This window comes from Trematomus bernacchii, unplaced genomic scaffold (genome assembly GCF_902827165.1).
Source record: "Trematomus bernacchii unplaced genomic scaffold, fTreBer1.1, whole genome shotgun sequence".
NCBI classification, from domain to species: Eukaryota; Metazoa; Chordata; class Actinopteri; order Perciformes; family Nototheniidae; genus Trematomus; species Trematomus bernacchii.
Genome location: NW_022987714.1, coordinates 8815045 through 8831152, shown reverse-complemented (window position 1 = coordinate 8831152; position 16108 = coordinate 8815045). Strand labels below are relative to the sequence as shown.

At 40.2% G+C, this 16108-nt stretch overlaps 1 protein-coding gene across 3 annotated transcripts in view; it reads left to right on the top strand.

Moving 5' to 3' along the window:
• The first annotated feature begins 2015 nt into the window (after positions 1-2015).
• rassf7a (Ras association domain family member 7a) overlaps positions 2016-16108 on the top strand; it is a 34978-nt gene continuing 20885 nt past the window's right edge. Inside the window, exon 1 of one of the 3 annotated variants that reach the window (XM_034141564.1) lies at positions 2016-2106. The gene's annotated coding sequence lies outside the window, so the exon portion shown is untranslated. Of the gene's footprint in view, positions 2107-6474; positions 6653-14711; positions 15123-16108 lie in introns of those variants that run through there. The other 2 variants (XM_034141565.1, XM_034141563.1) reach the window with 2 other exon arrangements.

Genomic DNA, 16108 nt, shown 5'->3' with positions numbered 1-16108 from the left:
TGTCTAGTTGTAGTTGCATTTCCCAAAAGACTATCAAAGCCATCAGATACAAGAGATTCATATAATAATCATCTTAGATTAAATATTACTGCTCTTTTGTGTTGCAACTGTATACAACAACATACAGGTGTGAATCCATTACAGGGAAAAGACAGGACAGAAACGCACTTCAACACTTCACTTTGTGACTGAAAGGGTAATTTTCTTTACAATCATAGAGAGCTTTGTTTTGATTTGTGACAGGTAATTTCCCTTGCATGTGATGTTACTGGAAATACCTACAGTATGAGTTCAGACAGGCTGCAACAAGGAACATTCCATTCAATGCAAAATATTTAGGCTCCATAACTCTTTTTCCATTGACCATTTCCAACCACATGCAGACATTGCAGTCCAGAATGGTAAAACAATACATAATGCATTGAGTTAATCACATTTACTCCATCACAATTACTCCTTCTTGTTGGGATGAATATAACTTAATAACAGGTGGTGCTAAATGTGTATGTTAAGGTAGATCCATTGTATTTATATGCATTACATGCCTGAGTTCTGCTATAGATGTTGCCAGTTACTTTCAAGATACATCAGGTCATTAATTTGAACTAAAAACCAACATAAAATGGAATGCATGTATAGATTTAAAAACAATAACTTTAAATGGAGAGGCTCTCTCAGCTATAAGTGCTCTCAGTAAATGTTTTGCAAAGCTAAATTGATATAAACTGCAGCTAAATTTGCATTTTATGCCCAATCTGCTTCAAAGTCATGTGTTCTGTAACTATGAGCAGCAAGAGGCACAGGGGATTACCTGTTATTCAAGAGGAAGAAATGAAATGCTGTGGGACTCGGAGAGAATCCTGTTTTCTTTCCAACTCATATTGCATCCATACATTTGAGGAGAAGAAGATGACGGTTTAAATAATATGTTTAACAATCCAACCCAGAAGAACAAAGCACACACAGCTGTTGTGTAGTTTTCTGTTGAGTGATTCCTTTTTTTATTTTCTCCTGAGATGGACTTATTTAGTGATTTTAAATTGTTGGATGAATACAACATTTATTTTGGTTTTACGTATGTTGGCAAAGCCTAAAGTCACCCCATCAACATGATTCAGTGATTCAGGGATTGCTTGGCACAGTGAAACATTGCAGACAGGATTTTTTAACGTGATTAAAATAAGTGATGATTATATGATTTCAACTTTTAATGCTGTATCATTTTGTGAGAATGTTTTATTGTGTTTCGGCCACATTAAAGAATCAAAAAGCAATCATTAAAATAATTCCAGTAAATTAAGTAAGCCCTTGCCAAACTTAAAACATGGAGGTTTTCTGTTAATTTGTTTAGGAAACAGCATTTACTTATTACAGTGCTATGTGATATAAAAAAAACATGATACAGATGCAATTAGCACCTCCTGCTTCCAACCCTTCCTCCTTGTAATAGCCTACACACATGCAGTAACATGTTGTAACTTGTATTTAAAGAGAACACTCCCTGCATCAGTTTTTTCTCAAACTATATTAATGGAGCCAATGGCCTCTATAAATGATGTCAAATGCAGAACATCTCAAATCAAATCAGATTTAGCCTGGGACTTGCAAGAAGGTTGGACCTCAAGTTGTAATCTTGTGTTATTAGTAATAGATCATCCATCAGTGTAATCTAACTGCTGACAAATCAGTTAGTAGGCTGATATAAGAGCCTTACTGAACTCATAATCTGTAATAAAATGAAATCTACTGCTGCCAACGTGCCTTGTGTTTGTGGTAATTTCTCAAACTATGTTTTGACACTGGTGTTGCCAGGACTGTAATTTTGTAATGGTATTTTGTATAGCCTACATACTTCATAATATCGAAAAAAATTGATAAGCATTTCTCATTTCGACATATTACTTTTTTTTGTCACTTCACTCGAATCATTTTCACAAAAATATTTCATGACATGCTTTTATTTAGAAACTACTGACCGGAAACTGTGTTATTTCTATTTCCTGTGTGGTTTGATACTAGCGGACTTTTGACGACGGTGACCAGACTCAGACTGGAGGATGAGGCACTCAGATGTCCGTCGTGACAAGATCGACTACTAAATCACTTGTAAGTTGTTTAAAACCTTTTGTTTTATTTTCTGCCACATGATTGTGACATTGCAATGTTTTTGGAGGGGTGCAAGTGTTTGCAAGTGTGCCCGTGGCGCTGCACCTGCAGGGGGGGAAGGCTAGCGATAAAGTGGATACATAACTTTTCTCCCTGGCTCTGTTGTTGAGCAAACACACGTTACGTTAAAAGTTAGTCGTCAAACTTCATTATGTTTAATTGGCTTCGTGGCTACGTCATTTAAAAGACTATATTGTAAATAAGTGGTCGAATAGTTAATAGCATTAGTGACTTTAACACCAAAATATGTTCATGTAGACTAGTTGAAGTTGTGCTAAGCTGTCAAATAGTAAATAACTCACTTTTGTAGATTAGGTACACTTTTAAAAACACTATCAAGCTTAAATTAAGTTTTATGAAAAAAGCAATAGCAAAGGTTATCACAATAAGTATGTCAACAATAACATCACAAATCTTGTTATCATCATCATCATCATCGTCATCTATTTATCACATTGTGTAAGCATATTTGCATTGGATTTGAAATGTAGAGGTTTTTATATAATGACGTTTTAATACACCCATATTTTTACACACATTCAAATGGTTGGCAGTTGAGGGAAGCATTATTTTCAAACATTTTAAAAGTAATACTGCATAATGTGCTGCCTTATCATTGTTGATTAGGTCAGCTTTAGAAAAAAACTCGATTTTGCTAGTTGAGCACATTTATTTATATATCAGTGAAGTAGTCATGTTACTTAGGCTACTGAGTAAATGTGGTAGCATAAATATATTTGAATCTCTTACCCTATCTCTTGTTGTCATTTGTATTGTAAGGCTGCAACTAGCCATTCATTTCAGTATTGGTTAATCAACATTTTTTAGTAGATTAATTGATCCCCAGAAATGAGAATCTTAAATCAGAATTGTTCAAATCAAAATGTAGTTGTCGTTATAGCTTCTCTCACATATATTTGTTTGTTGTTTACATAGAAAAACCTGAATAACCTAAAGACAGCCCTGTACCCAAAACAACCCCAAACAGCATCCTAAAGGGTGTTGTAGTATTTATTGACCAAACATATTCTGAATGCATTTATACGAAAAGTGTGTGCATTATCATTACCATTAAAACATGTAACAATTGGTTCAGCAGGTATTTGTTCACCTGTCTAGCCGTTTTGTAGTAGTTTTTATCTGATGATGCGTGTGTATACGTCTCTTCCTTTTCTGGTTTGTCCCCGGGGATTTTTGGTCTGTTTGTTACTTCCTCCATTTCTCTGTTGTGTGTACCTCTTCACTTGAACTTCCTTGTTTGATGCTGTTTTCTTCCCTTTTTTTTAATCTTTCCTATATTACTGATTGACCACAAGTGAAAGGTCAACTTTGTTAATAGTCGTTGTGGCCTCTTTATGTATTGTCATCATACTTCATATTTTATGTATATCTTTTGAAACCATAATGCTTTTCCACAAGTGTTTAGGGTCTTCCTTGTCAGATTGCTTGGTGGTGTAGATTATGTTTGAAAATGAGGCTGAGATAGGTTGCTGTTCTGCAGTATTTCTGTATTAGCCATCTTTAAAAAAATGTCCTTTAATCCATTTGATCCAATGGATCATTCATGCGGAAACCTCTAAAGGAATTAAGCCTGGTGATAGTCAGGGGATATCATATCCAAACAGACATTTCTTTTTCTGGGAAATGATTTTGCTTAGTGCCACATCAAAATCATTTTATAGTATTTTCCTCGAGTGTTTTTTTTAATATTAAATGTGAAACTCCCTCTAGTCATAATGCTGGAATACAATGAAAAGTGTGACACCATTTGGACTGTGTAGTGTTGAGTTACTTGACCTCTTTGTCCCCCCCACACTATGAGATCCCTTCATGGTGACTCATCTGTCCAGCTGCTCAGCACTAGAGAACATAAAGGCTCGTCTACCAGCTGAGAATCACACGCACGCACGCAATCTCGCAGACACTAAATCATTGCAGCACCACCCTATTCTCACCCCTCATGCTAATGTATGGACGTTTTAAACATTAGGATAGTTTAGCTCCTCTATAGATCAAATATGATTCTTATATGGTGCAGCCAGATCTGCCCTTTGAATGTATGATCCTCAAATCCTAAGCAATGGCTGTTATCAATGATGTCTTTATTTTTTCTGATGTGAACAGTAGTTAAAAAACGATATATCAATTACAAGTTAGAGGTCACCTATTATGCAAAATCCACTTCTCCATGTCTTTTATACATAAACATGTGTCCCCTCTGTGTTAAGAGATTCTGAAAGTTTCAGGAAAAAAGATTCTCTCACTTTTTGTCCTGATCCATTTATATAAAAACCTGTCTGAAAATGAGCTGATCAGGTTTTGGCAACTTTATGATGTCATAACGATTTGTTGGCTTGTGTAACCATTAGCCAATCATCAACCAAGGTAACACCCCCCACCTTATCACCTGAATCTCCTCCTAGAGCACCATTGGGTTATTTTTAACCAAATATTTCTCAGAGGGGCGTGGGGAGTGGCTCCTTATTTTCATCTAAAGTAACAGACACAGAATCAGCACTTTTGAAACAGGGCTGAAACAGAGGGGTTTATGGGATGCTACAATGCATGATCTGTTTGGTATTTCGAGCCAAACTCTTCAGAGACATGTTTTGTATATATCTGAGACGTATAATATATTGATGGAAAACAGTATAATAGGGGACCTTTAAGTACCAAGTATTTAATCGCATATTGGACTTTACTTTGCATAACGTAAGTGAAACTATAGCACCCAGGCTCAGGTTTGAATTTTCATTTCAGTTTGGCAAGTGTGGTTTATAAAATGAAGCAGAGCAGTATGCATACTGTAAGTTATTGTTCCCTGAAGTTGTGAAGCTGAATGCTTTTCAGTGTCATGTGATTAGATCTTACACATTGCATGTTTCTTTTCCTATAATAATTCCAGAATCTGCGGTAAGCCCGAGCCAGAATGTGCCTATTATCTATTGACAAGTTGTTAATCCTCAGGTAGTCCTCTCAATTACCAGCAACAAAAAAATCAATGCTGGAGGCTCAGAATTGTCATGGCTGTAACTGTCCCTGCATTGGACTCTGTCACCTTCTCTCTCTCTGCTCATCAGCTCTCCTGTCACATTCACACTGTGGAGAGGTCATTTGGCCTCCTTTCACTTGGTAAATGCTTTTCGGAGAATTAGATCTGCCTGCCACCGCTGAAGTAGGGCAATTTAGTGGCGCAGAGGCGATGTATTACAAGGGAGATGATTGTGTTCAAGTGTTCAGTTTATTTCTGAGAAAGTGATACGAGTGATATCAGTCTGATAATAAACCTGTTGCCTAACAGTGGTAGACTGTATTGTTTCACTGTTCTGTTGGGGAAGTATGCTGGAAGGCTTCACTGCAATTTAGGTTACTACTTTGGCAGTTTCCAGCAGGGTCAAATCACGATACACTTAACATTCAAGTTCAAGGCATTTATTGGTCATACGTATTACGTACATAGCTACAGTGTAGTTATGACGATAAAAATCTTAGGTCAAAGGGATTTGAAGTCTTAGATTCCCAAATTAGATGCAAGTCTTGACATGCTTTCTGTCAGGCTTTAACTTTAAAAAGTATTCCCATCATCTGAGAACATGTACACCTGAATAGTAATACATCTACTTAAGATTAAGAGAAGTTAGAAAAAAACAAGATTGCAATTTAAAAATGCTTGTATGAAAGTATATAGGAAATGTCTGAGTGTGCATGCTGGATATAGAGCTGTACCATTAGCTTCACACTGTGCTGCTCAGCATTGTTCCTCTTAGCGAGCAGAAATAGGCTGAAGGCAACCTGTTTGGCACAAAGCTGCTGTGAGAACTGGGCTGTGAGGAAGATGAGGAGGAAACAGTCTGTTCCCTTTTCTGCAGATAATTACGGGTCAGGCACGATGACCTGTGCCCTGCCTCTGGAACCCAGCTCAAATTCTCTCCCACTATCTGCTTAACTTCTCTTCTTTTTCTCCTTGCCTCTGTACACCCCCCCTCTTTATCAGACTCCCCCCACCAACACCCCCCCCCCCCCCCCCCCCCCCCAACACCATCTTCTATTCTTTTCTCCCCTTCTCACTCCGTGCAAAGGGAGTGGTGTTTTGGCAGTCATGTGACTTTTTGTCTGAACACAATTGCCGGTGTTTTCCATTGGCTGATTTTCTTTGAAAGAGCGTTGGTTTCCCGGGAGATGGGGAATGGCGGCACCACTTCACTTTTTTTTTTCTGCAGCTGCACCCCCCCTCCCCTCTGTATTGCTCTGAGCGGGTCCCTCTCTGTCACTCTGTCTCTGTCTCTTCCACAGGCGGTGGTGGATCAGGTAGCCCGGAGCACGACACACACAGACACACACAGACACAGACACACACAGACACACACAGACACACACAGACAGACACAGACACACATAGACACACACAGTGTGGTGTAGCTCTTCCTCCTCTCCCTTCTCCTTTTTCATCAGGCAGGCAGTCACAGAGACCATTAGACTGCGGGAGGTGAGTGAGATAAATGTCCTTGTTTGTTGAGAATTAAGTGTTTTTTGTGAGTTTAAACTTTTTTTTTGTTTCTAGTGAAACTCTTTGCTCAACTTGTTTTCATCACTGCAAAAGTTTTTCAAGGTTAACATACGAGTCCTTCATTAAACAATGACTTATTGTATTAGATATAAGTCAGTGTATGTTTATGTGACGAATGCATTTATAAGTCGTGTTACGCACCATGGTTAAGGAAAATACATGCTCAGCTCGTGATCATATGTTATAAGATTGACTGATGTTTTTTTTATTTGATTTTAATTATTTATTCTACTAATTCATCCAAAAAAAGAAAAAATATATAATTCATACACACAAAGATAATTAGTAGAAGCGGGAGGGCTGAAGCATAGCTTATGGGAAGTAGCCCTCCCGTGAATCATCCTAATATAGACATATTGGCATTATTGCGTCAAAAACGTATAGAAATTAAGGAGTACAAAGAAATAAAGAAAACTGGGGAAAAAATAAATAGAAGTTAGGGAAAAAATAAATAAATGCATATATATATGAAAACTAGATATAGGGTCATTTCCTGCACATGTCAATGGCATTTGACTATCTTTTTTGAAAAGGAAAATACTATATATAATAATATATATATATATATATATATAAACATTGTGAACACTTATTTTCAAGTGACTTTTTTTACAGAATATACATAAGCACCATATGTTCAGGTGTATAAGTACACAAATGCACTCATATACACCAATACAAATATTACAAGGCAATATCCAGGGCTGAAATAATAATTCAACCGCATAACGATGAAAATAAATAAGAAGGACAAAATGAATAAAAAGTAATGTAAACAATATTAAATAAATAAACAAACTGAGAAGTTATTATTTCTAAAAAACTTAATTGATTCTGGGAATACCCAATATTTGTTAGCTGGAGTAATCTGCAAATATACATTTTTTGAATTTAGTTTTGAATTGTTGATGACAAGTGATACTTGAAAGGTCTGGGTGAAGTCCATTCCATGTTCTCTGATGATGAATCATTCAGGAATTGTTTTCAGCACCGTTATGATCATTTACCGTGATAACTTCTTACTGTGTGTTTCCGGGACACATTCTATACATTTGTTATGGTATGGTAATTAAACAACCATGTTTGGCTTGGCATGGCTTTTTTAACGTCAAACATGATGGATTAGGACTTAAAAGCATGTGTAGATAACTCAGCCAGGATGGACCAAAGTCTTTTCTCTGCTGTAATAAGAGTTGCACAGTAGGCTTTGTCCCTTTTTTATGTTCCATGAAAGATTCAACAGCTGTGTGCTCTCTGCCTCGCTCTGCTCTTCGGGGCACAAACACAGTACGTGTTGTGTTTGGGCCACTTTGTGAGGATTGTCTGGCATGGTTACCGTTCTGAAGTGGTGCCCTCTCTGCACCCCTTGTCGGGCTCCACCAACCAGGTGGTCGCGTCTGTATTAGGTTACCTTGGCAACACTGAAAACAGTCTCCCCGCCCCTCGCTCAGGTGCACTTTATCTGATGACCTGAAGGATCCTTTGCACATACACAATCCCAAACACAAACACAAACACACACCATCGTCTGTTTAGATGACACTTGACCCCTCACATTGACAAGAAACACTTGAAAGGAGAGGTTGCCAGTTGCAGAATAGACAGATATTTAGAAACAATAATGTAGTCATGCATGTTGGGGTGGGTTACATTTTTGCTGCTTATGCAACCACAGAATAAGCAGCCCCATGGACTTAAGTAATCCCTTTGTATACTTCTTTTAGTTAGCCTCCCCTCGGGCTATACTCTGGTTCTTTAAAGTCAATACAGCCATTTGTGTCTGGCTGTTGACCTCAGACCACCTCAAGCAGGTAAAGAGTCTGGAGTCTCATTAGCCTGTGTCTTGTCTGAGGTCATGCATCAGTGTTTTTAAAAATGAAAAAATCATCTTACTTTTGAGACAGGTGGCAACCTCCTCGTCTGAAAAGTGATGCCAATGCCAAAGTGCCTTAAAGTGTCTTTCTTTCTAACAGCTGGCAGCTAGCAACTATACTGGATGCATACATTAGTCCGATTGTGTAGAAGTCTATAAGAAAATGACCATACTTTTATTACCACAGCAAACATTTTCCTAATGCAGTCATCATTTCAATCAAGTATTTTTCAATATGGTGGATGTTTATTTGTTAAATTATGTTCCCATTCAAAGTAATATAGAGGATAAATCAGGGCATGCTTTTGGGCGTGGCTACCTTGTCATTGACTTGTTGCTACCATGGTTTTGTCTTCATTTTTCTGTCTCGAACTTTACCCTTTCACTACCCTTTTTGTTGTTAATTAAAGTAAAACGCAAAGTACATTTTGTTCAGTGTTTGGTTGTAATAAGCTGTCACTTTAAAAAAACAAACAATATGGCTATAGCCAAAATGCCAAATGCCAAATGCATACTACACAAACCAATTGGTGACCTCACGTGACTTTGTCCACGCAGACTTACATTTTAAGGCTGCATGGTCAGATGATCGATTTTCATTAATATGATGCTCTAAACATCCCAACTTTGCCCGCATTGCATGTTTGAAGGCTCATAAAGTGAGCAGGAAGCAGAGCTGGAGTGTGTGTCACAGACTGATCAACAGACTGGTATCGCACAGCTGATGCAACCAGGAGGAAACTGGCGATGAGCCCTCGTTGTTGCATCTGACGGACTGCCATGATGTCACCACTGCTGACCCGACAATCCTAACATTCCTGCTGATAGGGTTTTACGCAGACGTGAAGGGGTGTATGTGGGAGATATGTGGGCGAGATGCACAGACTCGCACACATATGGCCTTTGTCTCAGCGCTGATTATTAATCTGGCATATCCACCGACACACACATACTGCAAGTCATTAATTCAGTGTCATGCACATGCCCACTTCACCACACACTCAGACTCTCTACCACCACGATAAAGATGGCGATGGCAATCTCACCGGCCTCGTTAAAATTCAACAGGTTCTTCAAGTGTCTGTACTTGAAGTTCTGGAAAATTGGTTTTGCATTTATCCTCTGCTTTGAACTCAAATGTGTGATGGTTAATGGTACGATAAGATAAATCCATAATGTGAATGCATGCATACATTTCTCCTTTTGTGGTTCTGTGTTCCTATAGGTCATAATAGTAGCTACAAAAGACTGTCTTTATATAACCCAGCTTTCCTTTGATCCAGTCGAGCCATTGAAGGTGAGAGATGACAGGCGCGGTGCACTGAAAGCTTTTAGATGCTGTTTTTACTCCAGGTGTTTGAATAGCCTTTTCCCCTGGAAACTCAATGAAAAAGCTCAAGATTGTCAACATTGTATTGAATTAATGGAAAGAAAAGCCAGGGTGAAATATTAGTCTATATGGAAGACAAATTGAAAGGCATTAAGACTTGACAAACGTATTTGCGAAAACATTGTGAGAAAAACAAAATACAGGCGGAGGCATGCAGACACGGACTGGGCGTCAGTGAGGGCGTCCAGGGGGGACTCTCCCTCGCTCTGTGGGGCTTACAAAGCTTTTGTTCACCTCCGACCCCTGACCTGCTCCCACCTGATAGCTCCCCTGTCACTAACTTGCATTTCCTGTGCATCCAGTGCCCCCCTACCACCAGCTTTTGTTTTTTTACTGAGATCATCATTAAATCAGCGATACCAACCCCCACACAGGCCAATACCTCATCTCGCCTACTCTTTGTTTTCCTTGCTCTGTCAGTGCACATGGTGCGCCTTGACCAGAGTTGTGGGTTGGGTCTCTCCTGAGAAATCCTCAGCTTAGCCAGGACCCGCGGCTTGTAGAGGGGTGTGGGGGTTGGGGTCACTGGGAGGAGCCTCTTGTGGACTTTGACTCTCTTTTTTGTCCTGACTCACTTGCACTTCTTCCATCGGAAAGACAGGGAGACAAATGAAAATGCCCCTCTGTCATCATACCATCCAACTTTGTGCACAAGTGAAAACTTGAGGTCCTTTCTAAAGATACAACTTTCACACCAGTACCAATAAGGTTGGCTGTAGCCTATCTCCATTTACTGATTGGGAACAGCACGGTTTGACCCTAATGGTACAGTTGCATCTCGAGAAACAGAATGACTAAAAGTAGGATGAAAACAGACTGGCTTTGCTAGAGGGGATGAGAGATGATACACTACTTAACTAGTTCCAACATGACCACTTGAAAGTATTGAAGGAAAATATTACAGCTTTTGATTTTAGGTTTTAATGTTTTTGCTTAATAAAAATAGCTTTTCAAACAGGCCCTCAAAAATGCAACACCGTGTCATTCTTGTCGTAGAAGCTCTTTTTGAAAACGTAGTCCTGAGCCAGTCTAGACTGGTTCTGATTAAAAAGGGAGAGAAAGAGTTGCCCAGGAGTGCGGCCAAAGTCTCGACAACTTGGAAGCTGCTTAAAGCCAACAGAAATTCTCTTATGTGCTTCATTACTGCAAACCAAAATGGTTCAGAGAAGAAAAACAAGGCTCAGGTATATTGTTGTTAGTCTTCCTTTCTTTCCAGTGTTTGCAGTAATGCAGAGTTTGTTTACCAGGAGTTAATAATGACCCAATTTACCCACTCTTACTGTCCTTTTCACTTTGTTCATCTTTTTGTTCTCAGGTTCACTTTGGAAATACATTTTCAAAGCAGCTGTTATTGTTTGCAGGGAGATAATATAGTGACATGCATTTGCTTCCAAAACATGAATCATATTCTAAGCCAGGTTGTCTGGGAAGAAAACAAAAGTCTTTGTCTGTTGTGTGGGATGTGCTATATTTATGTCTCAACAGTGCAATTACCTTTGCTGGGGAAAGCCATCTCGCTTGTCATAATGATACACAAGACAAGGCCATACTGCCGAAGCAACAGCATTGGCCTGACCATAATGAGACAGCAATACTATACTTAGGCATGTTTGGCAAAAACAGAGCATCAATACAGTACCTTGCGTTGCCTGCCATGACTTTGAAAACCCATGTCAACAAAAGTTCAGGATTGTGTAACTTCTGAAATCAGAGCTAAAGTAGGCCGCCCTCATTCCACTCACTGTCTAGGCTTTATGTTGACCTGCTGTCCACCTGTTGAAGGCTGTTTTTAGTGAAAGCCTGAATAAATAGAGAGAGAAGATGGGGGGTGGGGGTTTCAACTTGGAAGACTGGAAGGGGTGAGCCATGGAAGGAACATAATGCTATTCATTCTTGGTAAATAATGGCCAACAAAGACACTATCAGCATGTATTCCCCTCACTCTGCTCCCCTACCCAGAACCTATTGAACTGCTGCCAGACCCAACCAGTCTATTTCTCAGCCCGAGAGCCATCTTCCTGTCTGGTCTGAGCTGAGTTATGGCTGGCTCGCCGCTCTTTTGGCAATTTTATACCTACTATCACTTGTCGAGGAATGAACTTAGAGGTTGGTGATGATTGAAGGCAGTTAAATAGCCATTTAGAGTTGGTAGTTGAGTGCATTTTCAGCCTTTGTGCAACAAGGATAAAAAAGTACAAAATTGGGGAGGATTTCTTCTTAATGCCCAGGTTTCTTAAAGCTTTTAAGACCTCGTCTTTGTTTCTTTAGAGGGAGGAGGGAAGGAGGAGGAGGAGGAGGAGGAAAGGGAGTTGCAAGAATGTTTGAGTCACGCAGAAAAAGAGCTATGATATGTGAGGTTTGACAGGGGAGGGTGGGAGGAGGGAGGCACAGCAGTGGGAGGTGCCCTGAGGAATGCCTGGAAGGTGTCAGAGAAGCCTCGGATGCTCTGGACTGATAATCATCCACATCTCATTACAAAACCCTCACCCATCACTCTGATTTCAGCCCTGTTGTAACCACTGCTGAGTCATGTCTTACAACAAAATCTATCCAACTGACTTGATTTGGGTCTGATGATAGACAAGCAAACAACCACTGAAGGGTAATAGACTGTCAGTATCCATAAAGTGTACTTACTTCACTGCTGCTTTTATAATGTCACTCTTCTATGGCACCTATAGGCCTTTTCTCACACTGGCCTTCAGTACTTCAGCAATGCCTCAGGAGCCCCCCCCCCCCACCAGTGTGGTTCAAGTGATTTGTCAGACAACACAGCTCTAAGATGTGCCAAAAGCTTTGCTTCAGAGGCAGAAGAGTGAAACAGTGCATATAGATTTGGACTGGCTCTCTGCGGGGCTCTGTGACTCAGCCTGGCTATGCTAGAGCAGTCTTCACAGTGGACTTTGTTTGCATGATTTAATTCATCAAATTAATGCAATTAATCTAAGACGTCTATTTCTGGAACATCTGCTTTATACAATGTGCACACTGGTTATTAGGCACTATGACTGCATGTCCTCATTAGTCTGATCAGAACACAATCTGACGTCAGATAATCACAAAGTTAACACAAGGATAAAGTAGGTTTTGTCCAGGGCCTGCTGCTGCTGAATAATGTAGAGCCATGTTGTGCATTTTTTAAACTGGCACTATGATTTATTGTGACTTCTGACAGTTTTTTTCATATATTTTGAATACTTTTCCTTGACCTTTTTGACAACACAGTCTAATTTATTATGTGATTCATTGTTTCAATAATAGTTATAAAATGTCCTTAGCTCAAACAAGGAAGATAAGCAAACCGATAAGCATTCTGAGACATTATGTAGGCATGGCTGCAGAACTTAGTTACCAGAAACTTGTCTGACTTTTGGGTTAGAATAACAACCTGGCTTATCATGGATATATCAGTATTGGTTTACTCTATTGGATATTCTTGAGGTAGATTAGAAACAGTTGTCCTAGAGCAGGTTGTCCACCACAGAGAACGAATACATTTAGCTATAAAATGTCCTGCTAAGAACATATTTTGGTCACTTTGCTAAAAAAAAAAAACGGTTATATAAGGGCATTCATGAATATTTGTTTATATAATTTGTCATTATTTCGTAACTCTCAAATATTGAAAATAGTGTTGGCCTAAAAATATCCAGGTTAACAAAGACTTCTGACACTTTTTACCTTCTATAGTTTGGATCATGGTTTATTTTTATCAATGGGCATGTCTGATAGATGCACTGTAATTGACATTAACAGCTGATAGCACGCATATACTTTACTGTGTGCTTTTAGGTCGTTAGAGATGGTACAGTTCACTTTTTTGTTTTGTTTTACATTGAAGACTTCTGCTTAGTATCAGGTCTATTTTCAGTGGCCAGTCTTCAGTTTCAGGTTCAGGGGGGGGGATGGTAAGGGAGACAAATAAAAGAGGCCAATAACAATTCAAATGTACAATTTAGGGAAATTAGGTGATAGGGTGAGGAGAGGTGTCAATAGAAAAAACAGAAGTCGGCTCATGCTGGTTCTCCCACACATTCTCCCTGACCGATTGGTCACGCATGTCTTAGCTCTGTGTTTGGGTGTGGGAGGGGGCAGTGGAGATAGAAGCTTCAGGACTGTGGCATTGTTACATGAGTGAATGTTGAGTAGTCATTATGCATTTTTTTGTACATTTGTTACCCTCTGAAATGGGATGGTCAGATATTGGTTGTATCAGTCTCAACATTTTCCCACAGGGCACAGTCCTGCTCAAACACAGACACACACACACACATGCTGAGTCTCCAACTGCACCTGGTCTGCCAGATAATGACCTCATTCCAGGAAAAGGAAGAAAATCACCTGACAGACTCATTTGTGTAATCAGCTGTTCATGTGACCAGAGGCAGGAGGGTGGATGCTTTATGCCTGAGGTTATAGATCGTACTTACAGTAAAAGCCGGTATAGATGCATCCACAGAGTTTCGGGTTGATTCTGCTCTTTTCTCTGAGATTAGTTACAATCTGCTCTGTGTGTCATGGGAATGCAGAATACAAAGAGAATAAGAGAGACATTGATACAGAGAGAGAACAGCGAAACCCAAAACAGGCTTTCACCTACCTGAAAAGGGGGAGGTACCTGAAGTGTCAGCACAGCAGAAAGGGTGGGGAGAGGGAGAGAGAGGAGGGACTGGGAGGGTGTGTTTCTGTGTGGGTGAGAGACAGAGAGAAGGAGGAGGGGTGTAGACGGAGAGAGAGAGGGAGAGAACCATAGCAGTCCCTCAGATCTTGGCTGTGGAGAGGACACCCAGGAGAAGTGCATTCCTGAGGCAGCAAGCAGAGAAGGAGAGAAGGCAGAAGGATAGAGCGGAGAAGTCGCGACATCCTATTAAATCACGTTCGACTGCCTCTGACCTCCGGACTCTGACCTCCGGACTCTGGACTTGCATGCTCCACACACACACACACACGCACACACACACACACACACACACACGCTCACTCGCTGGCTCACACACCAGCTGCACAACCGGCTCTGCTGCTCTTGTCAGAAGTAAAGGATTCCCCCTGAGCGAGGAAAGGAGACGGAGAGAATAAAAACAGAAGAAATATAGTCACAGAAGAGAAGGAGAGGATCCTCTCACTCGGTGAGTGTCTGGGCTGGGCTCGGAGATTGTTTGAATGTGTCCTTGCCTGTTTGAATGTCAACGTCAAGGAAGTTTCTCTGGAGTCCGCCAATCTGTCTGTGGCTTTGATGTATGTTCTAGCATGCACGTAAAGACAGCAATTATTATTAATCAGTACGAGATTGTGTGGGTATGTTTTTGGTTACCGCCATAGAAACAGAGTGAATCTACTGTTTTGTCTTAGAGCCTGAGCTGTGTCATTACATGTACCTGTTGACACTAGACCCGCCACCCAAGCACTCCTGTGAAGACTCAAACCTGTTTTGGTGAAACTCTCACTCTTTAGGAACTTGTGTTACTTTTTTGTGCTTTTTTGTGTATTTGGAGTACTCTCAGTGTGAGTCAGATAGCTGGCCTCTACGGGCAAACAGACAAGTGCCGTAGATCTTTTTGTACAGATCTCCCTTTCGCACAGGCTGCTGCTTTTACCACCATAGGAATACATATTAATTTATGGACAGCTGCATGTTCCTACCCTATTTAACTGTTAACGTGCTACACATCTAAAATGCCCGCACTAATGACCAAAGCACTCTAAGCCTATTTAAACATTGACTCATCGTTATGCATGACTAGCATCTTATTTAACATTTGCCAGCGTGGTATATGTCAGATAGTGGAACTTGGAGCTCATTAGCAGGCTGTATTTGTTGTCCAATCAAGGCCATCGATTGGAAACCCCTCCCCAACCCCCCCCCCCCCCCCCCCCCCCTCGGGAGGTGATTATTGTTGTTCCTGTCCCACTGTGGGAGTTACACAGTTATACCTCATGTGTTATCTCTGTTTGACGTTTCACACGGTGTACCTGGTTCCAGAGAGATATTGTCAGCATGATGAATGGTGGAAGGGGAAGGAACGGACGACTTTGACTCAGGCATATAGCTTTTAAGCGGAACATCACCTACATTTAAAACGAATAAATGTTATTACCAGGGCCTCGGAAAGTT